This window comes from Aphelocoma coerulescens, chromosome 2 (genome assembly GCF_041296385.1).
Source record: "Aphelocoma coerulescens isolate FSJ_1873_10779 chromosome 2, UR_Acoe_1.0, whole genome shotgun sequence".
In the NCBI taxonomy this organism is placed as follows: Eukaryota; Metazoa; Chordata; class Aves; order Passeriformes; family Corvidae; genus Aphelocoma; species Aphelocoma coerulescens.
In genome coordinates, this window is record NC_091015.1 from 139,960,819 (window position 1) to 139,969,063 (window position 8,245).

Below are 8,245 nucleotides of genomic sequence, written 5' to 3' on the forward strand. Positions count from 1 at the left end.
AGCTTTAATGAGACACATCAGCCCTACATCTAAAAAAGGAATGGAAAACAGAGGAGATGTTTTCCACACGATGGAAACCTCATGGTTCATCTCCTTCTCTCCTAATAATTTCCTCTCTTTAATACAAAAATGATGCTATAAATGACAAGATGTAAGAATTAGTTGTGTGTTAGAAACTAATAATTTGTGAAAGTGACCTCAATTATCGAAGAGAGAAAATAATTTTCATAGATTTAAAAGTTCAGTATAGCACTAGAAAACAAGGTTTTTAGTGAAACCACCCAGATACTGCTTTGATTTGCACAAGACCAAATACAATTTCAATTATCATGGAAAGATGTTTCTCTACTATTTATCAAAATGCAGTATAGAAAAATATTCAAGATCACGTTTTACAGAAAGATTTTATTGTCATGAGACCGCACCTGGAGTATTGTGTCCAGCTCTGGAGTCCCCAGAACAGGAAAGACATGGATCCAGAGTGGGTCCAGAGATGGGCCATGGAGATGATTAGAGGAATGGAGCACCTCTTATATGAGGAAAGATTGAGAGAGTTGCAATTGAAGATTCTGGAGAAGAGAAGGCTCCAGGAAGACTTATATTAATTAGAATATTATATTATATTACATCATATTACATCATATTACATTATATTACATTATATTACATTATATTATATTATATTATATTACATTATATTATATTATATTATATTATATTATATTATATTATATTATATTATATTATATTATATTATATTATATTATATTATATTATATTAATATCAGTATGTGAAGGGAGTCTACAAGAAAGCTGGAAATGACTTTTTAAAAGGGCATGTAGTGACAGGACAAGGGAGAAGTGGTTCACACTGAAAGAGAGTAGGTCTAGATTTAGATATTAGGAAAAAATTTGTTACTGTGAAGGTAGTGAGGCCCTTGAACAGGTTGTCCAGAGAAGTTGTGGATGTCCCATCCTTGAAAGTGTCCAAGGCTGGTTGGATAGGGGTTTGGAGCAGCCTGGTCTAGTGGAAGGTTCCTGTGTCCGTGGCCAGAGGTTTGGAAGTACATGATCTTAAAAGTCCCTTCTAACCCAAACTATTCTATGATTCTATGATAAAACCAAAGACAAAGTTTATACACATGGTGTTTTATGAATCAGTCACTACCTCATACAGACAGCTAAAATAAGGGGAATTAAAAAACTGGTATAAGGAAACAAGTGACTGTATAGAATAAACAAAATAAATCTTTATTTCTTGGATTTAAGACCTGATCAATGGTTGTAAAATTTCATAAAAGTAAATGTACTGAAAAACAATTCAAACTATTTATTCATATGGTCTAGTGTTTTTACAAAATGATATTTTTCAAAATATTCAATTTCAGATGTTTGAATACATATGTCATTCATCACTGATTCAACAAAAGTCAGGCAGCAAATTTCCAGCAATATGAAACTGTCCCACAAGAAGCAGAGGTTTAATGATACTTTCAAACGTCCAGCTTTATTTTCACACTACAGGCTGCCTGAAAAAAGCATCTGTAAAGACCTGATAAACACATTTAGAGAAACTGTCCAATTTTGACATTCCATCTTAAAAAGTACGACAGTCAAAGAGCACAAGCTGTTGCTTCTTTTCCAAAAAAAAGAACAAATATGTGTGTGTTAAAACTCCTGATAAAATTTAAATAATAAAGGAATTAAAAAAACCCCCATGTTTCCTTAAAACATTTAGAAACTCAAATATACATAAATAATCTTGAACTCATTTGTTTTCCTCCACAGTGCTCAGTTTCTCAGGGACTGTTCACTATAGTCAGGAATTTAAGCATTGAACTATACATATCTAAGCTGTCTTTGATCATGCCTTCTTGTCACAAGCTTATTCTGCACACAGAGACTCGGCAGTTGCCTCATGAATAACATCATTCAAAAGTTTTATATACCACTCTAATGCATTTAACTGACTTATCAGTTCTTATCATCAGGAAAATATACCCATTCAGTCAGTAACCATACTCTATATATGTTACTGTGCATTTATAAAAATGACTAACATTATTAAAAGCTGTGCTCAGATGAAGTCTGAAATTTTTGGTTTTGACCACTGAGCTTTCAAATAATTACGTAACTTGACTTTTATGAAGCATAAATCCTGACCCTAGAGTTCTGAGTTTCAGCAATAATCTCAAAGATTAAATTCCAAGCTTTGACAGCACCTTTGGTTGAGTCAGATATGACACCTTCCCCTCTTCTGTTCTGTAGAAACTGTCATTATGTTGGCTCAGCTGAACGATTTCACATAAAAGCAAGCCTGGAACATTAGCACATACAGGGAAGGCTCCCAAAGGCAGACAGACCCCCCGTCACTGATCAAAAGTAAAGAAAAAAAATTGCTGTAGTTCTATACAAAATTGATGAACTACACAGGTCTACAAAAAACAACCAACCAACCAACCAACCAACCAACCAAAAAAAAAAAAAAAAAAAAAGCCCTAGCAAGATTTCAGAAAGAATTGCAAGTCTGATTGAAAAGTCTATTCCCTTTATACACCCTTGCAGTTGTACAAGGTTTACCTGGGTAGGCTTTCCCTTTAATAAGACCAGCATTCCAAGGACATCTGTCCTTAAAGATGCTGACTACCCCACATATGCAGTTTTGCCTTTTCTTGGTAAAACAAAGGATCATGGTGGGGTTTCTCAGGCATCTGGGAGTTCATAACCTTTTATTTCCTCTGCTTTTCAAGGAAGGGGAATACACAGTAGAGTGCTGCTTGTTTGTCACATCCTCTTTCTGGGGGGAAGACACGGGATTTGTCCTGGCTTCTCTCAAACTCCCTTTGTCTCCAGCTCACTTTAACACAATTTCCCATAAAGAGAAACTAGTGCACTGTCAGTGCAGAAAATGCTTTAAGACATAATATTGATAGTCTCTGTATGTATTTAGTGTATTTCAGTTCTGTGAATAGTTTATTTATGCACAATCTTAACTAGAGGCTATATTTTCTATAATCCTTGAAAGTCCCAAGGCAGTGTTCATGACAAAGCAAGGAACATTAGGGTATTTTGTATTATTGTATTATTACCTGTTTCAGAGGATCCATTTACAGATAAAGAGTGTATAGTAGAAGTACTTTCAATATTTCAAAATTAGAAAACACGGTGTTCCTGTCCATGAGAAAAAAATCACCATATTATCTGTAGATCTCATATGTAGATATTGAAGAGTCCTATTTACAAACACAAAAGCTACTAGTCCCAAGGTCCCTTGATTATCCCCAAGGAAGTAAATGTTTTCCTGGGCTATATATCCACTGTTTTCTGTTAGTGTGTATTACCACATGTGATTCCACTCTACTTAGGAAAACCCCAAATAGGAAAGTATTTCCATTGTTACAAATCTGTGCTAGTCTAAGTAGAAGACACTGAAGATGTCTTACAGACATTTGTTGCAACCACATTGTAAGTCTCTTACAGGAGAGATTATGTCTCATTTGAGTAAGGAAATTCAGTGAAAACAGAGAGAATTTTATGGAAACAGAGAAGAACCTGAACATCAGCTCCATGCTCTGTTCTTCATCCTGTTCTAATGGTCTAGTAATCTTCCAGTCCCTCTAACATTTGTTGCAATGCATTGAGAGGTTACATAAATGTGTTGCATGCTTCTTTGTGCAATGAAGATTTGCATAGGACTAATTACAGTAGACAAAGAAATATACAATAGCAAAAAGAAGTTACTGAATTTGTTCACACACAGAGGACATGTGCTGCAAACACATGCACTGTAAAATTCTGTTTCTCTGTAAAGATGTATCCATCTATGCATAAATAGCTAAATTTCTTGTGAAGTCAACCATGTGTGAGCCAGAACCCAATCCTTGCTGAAAAGACAGTTAAAGAGTGTTCCTTTCTCCATGCACACTTATTTTGTATTCAGCCACTGATTCAGAGGGGATTCTATGGGACTGAAGAAAGCTTTTTACTCTCATTTATGCAGGCTCAGACTCTGGGAATTAGAGATACTCCTGAGACATACTTTCTGATTGTTCCCTGTCTTTGGAAAAGGGGAGACAATAGAGTGCTTTAGTCTTTGAACAGATTACAAAAGCAAATCTAAATATTTTAAGAGGTTCAGCTGCCATGGTAAGGAGTTACCAATTCATGAATCAAATAAAATGAAATTCCTTTTACTCTTCCATTTGCCAATTCAATGACATAGCTACACAAAACAGACATTACTGTGGTAACTTGTGTTCCTTACTCCTATCCTGTAGCCAATTGTCCTGTCTCCTGACCAAGTCTATTAAGCACTCTGCACGCTCTGAGACCGTATAAAATCTCAGCAGACACAGATGAATACCTCACAACCCATGATTTTCTACCTTAACTTTCCAAAAATGCCAACAGACAATCTCTGGGAAATTATCAAGAGGGATATTACTACTGTAACGCACACTCCACTTTTATTATCAGGTCAATATCCTGCACATCCCTTCTTATCTTAAAACTTTCAACTGGTTTCTCTGATTACCAACTCTTTTTACATTTCTGCAATTTTGAATTCAAAAATTCCTTTCCATACTCTCTTTACTAGAAATGCCTATGGCCTGACCTAAAATATTTCTCTTCTCCTACTTCAAGCAATATAAAATCCAACACTAATTTTTTTTTACTCTTTTTACATCCTCAAATGCTTCTTCCATATATGCATTCATGACTTCCTGTTAGCTTTAATTCTCTATCCTTTTTCCTCCAATTCTTACAGATTTCACCTATATCTCCTGCAGCTTCTCCCTAACCTCTATTACATGGCATATTTCCTCTCTCTCTCTCTCAAAAATGCTCAAAAAGATGTTGAAAAAAATGCACCTTACTTATCTTCTAAACCACTCCAGGTTATTTGCTGGCTTATTATCCAAATTCAAACCTCCTCTTCAGCTTCTCCAAATTTCATTAGAATTTCTTGAGTCTATATCTTCCATTATGGTTTGGGATTTTTTTTTTTTTAACAATGTGAACTTTAATATGCTGATCTGGTTACACAATGAGAAGTCTGCCATCTACAAGATGATTACTTGTCATCACTAAACCTTTCCAGCTGATACCATTACTTCAGATTTCCCAGATAATTCCATGCATAAATCACATTTAGTGATCCTTACCTGCATAAACACTTGTGGATTAAAAAAAAAAAAAAATTGGATCATTTTGACAAAACCAGGTCAACTGGATATCCAACTGTGTTGCTGAAGATGAGGAACCTCTAGCAGGAGAAAGATGGGGATGCAGAGACAAGTATCAACAAGAATAGGGCGGGTTACCCTGTCTAGGCTGCAGTCAGAGTGGAATGCCTGCTGGTAGCCTAATTATTTAACTCCCAGTCTCACACTCAAAGAAACAAAACTGAATTAAAAAGGGACAAATAAGCTAAATGTATCACAATAAAGCCTTTGCTCATTTCTTTATCCATCTACTCCATTACTCTTTCTTCCTGAAACTTCAAACTCTTTTTAAAGCAGAGATCTTTTCTTACATATTGATGAAGCTACAGAAGTGTTTTCAGCTTTAAAAGGCTAATGACAATCCACATTGTAAGAAATCCTCACAGAGCTTGCAGCAGTGGGGAGCCAAAAGGGATCTTCACTGAGTTGGAAACCTTTCCTGCAAATTTTTAATAATGTAATTGTAAGTAATGCTTACTCACAAAAGCATTCATTTTAAATCAATACTCTACTTGTAAAAAGCTCACTTAAATGAATGCTTGCAATATAGAGACTCCTGTTATTTTTAAGAATGGTGGTTTCCTACAGACTTAAATTATTTGAATGGTATGTTATGCTTCTCTCTGTGTATTATGTGTGTGTACATTCTAAAAAGGAAATGGACATGTAAAAAATGTATGTTGCTTATATCAAAAGTTAAACTGCTTTTCAGATTGATTTAGGTTTTTTTATAATTGAAATTTTTTAATATCAGATATCAATCACAGAATATGCTTCTTACATGCAGATGATTATGTTTAGACAGAAGGTGAAAATATTACTTTGTTGTGATAAATGAACATCACATTTACTGGGCAGGGATTTATTTATTCCCACAAATTATATGTATGAATGGTTATATTCTAATTTTCATTCTATAAACCATCAACAATTAGTATTTCCAGCAGATTGCTTACATTATCAACATTATTAACTTTAGCAGACCGGTTCATTTTTTCATTACTTCCTCCTTCTCTCCTCCCTCTCATTCTCAATCATAAAAATGGTCACCAGAACCCACTGGTTTCTCCTGGGTTTATATTATTCTTTCTAAGCTGTAATGCAACTCTCTATCAGCATTGCTATAAACCGAGAATATATACTTCCTTTTTGAATGGTTAAGTAAGATAGGCTGTAGATAAGGGGAATATATGAATAGAAATGCATTTTATTCCAGCTTGCAGTCATGTTGTGGAATACAGAAGAGAAAAAATATTAGGCAAGTTTGAGAAAGTTCAGAAGAAAGTATTACTGGGCTACTTATTTATTTTTACCTTCCCTTGATATAGCTAGTATCACCTAATTACCATTTTCTTGATGCTGATTCAAAGCTTATCCCAGTATTGCTAAATTATTGTTCCTACCAATTGCACTGCAGGTTACTTTCTAGGTGTTGGCTAAGAGCTAGCATTCCTGTAAATACCTATAATTCTATCTTGAGAAATTGATAATTGTTCCTCTTAAAAACCTCTAAAAAGAGGACTGAGGGGGTATCTTTTCAGCTTTTCACCGGCTAGCGCTTGTCGTTCAATGCCTTAGAAAGCCTCGAGCAACCTAGAGAGGTAGCACGGGCAATCCAGAGTTTCAGTAGCTCTAAAATCAGTAACTGTATCAGCTGCAAAGCAAATACCACCAGCAGAAGCAAAGAGGGACAAATACAGCTCTCGACTCGCCTAATTTCCCGCAATTAGAAGCTTTCAAAAAGAAACAGACGACAAGAGATGTTCGCAGAAAGAGTTGCAAAGCCAAAGAGGTGAGGCCTCCCTTGAGCTTCTCTTTTATACGGAGAAGGGGAAAGGGGAGGACTGGGGGCGGACCCGGGGTGAGCGGCCAATCAGACACTGCCAAAGGGTTTGAGTTACATTTGGTTTTGCCCCTGCTTTGGAACAAAGGAGTTCAGAGCACATGACAGAGGCAAGTGTCTTGGGGAGGGGAAGCTCAGGACAGGCAGCAACAGAGGACTATAATTCTTTTCTCTAAAGTCTCCTTGATGCTTGTAGTTGTATTTCTCACATGTACTTTTCAGAAATGAAGAAAAAGTTCTAGTGACAAAATCCAAAGTTCTCTGATAGTGATTCCTCTGTACTTGAGCAAGTCTGCTACTGGGAAAAAATGTTCCATGTTGAGAGTTGTAAGTCACAGAAGGAGGCTTTTTTCTTAAATGAAGTACTAGTGAAAAATGCTATCTTGTCTAGAAACAACCTGTGATGTTTCTCCCTTTGTAATCATGTTCTGTTTTGTGGTCTAAAAGAAATGAAAGTTATCTAAAATTTTCCATTAAAGTTGCAAGGCATTTCCCAGTTAGATTAGGAAAATATGGCCTGCAAAATTTACTAGCAGGCAGCATTCACTTAAATAGTTGACTCTCTTATTTTGTTATTACTTCTTTGGTGTGATTAGGCATTTTACTTAGCATATTTCTGGAGTTTGCTTTAAGATTATACAGTCCAAAATGTTTTCATTTGCTGTGTGAAAATGGAGAAGTGGTTTAGTCAGTGGAAAAAAAAGAAACAGATACTAAAGCTGCTGGGTTGGTGGTGAAAAGTGAAATTTTAAGGCAAGTGTGAGCTACCCTAGCTCCCATTGCTTCTACCTAGTATGGTTTTTTAACAGTTATGCTATAGCTTGCATAAGAAATTTTGTTATCTGGCGTGGAAACACTGCATATATCAAAGTAAGCATACTTGAATAGAATTAGCAATGAAGTGCTTGTTTCTTTGACTGTTGTTACAATAGCAAAGTTACCCATTACAGAGTGAGCACAAACTTGTCCCTCTTTCAGAGAAAGGTGTATTTAACAGAGAAGCAGAAGTTTTCGTGATACCTAAATTGTTAATTCCTTGAACACCATGGGCTTGACTGTCAGAAGGGTTGGGAACTTAAAAGAAAATTTTGTGATCACAAGGAGTTTCTAAAGGTCAGACTATACCAGGTTCTTACATAAACGGTGTTTTCATGGACAATTTGCGATTTGTTTTCTA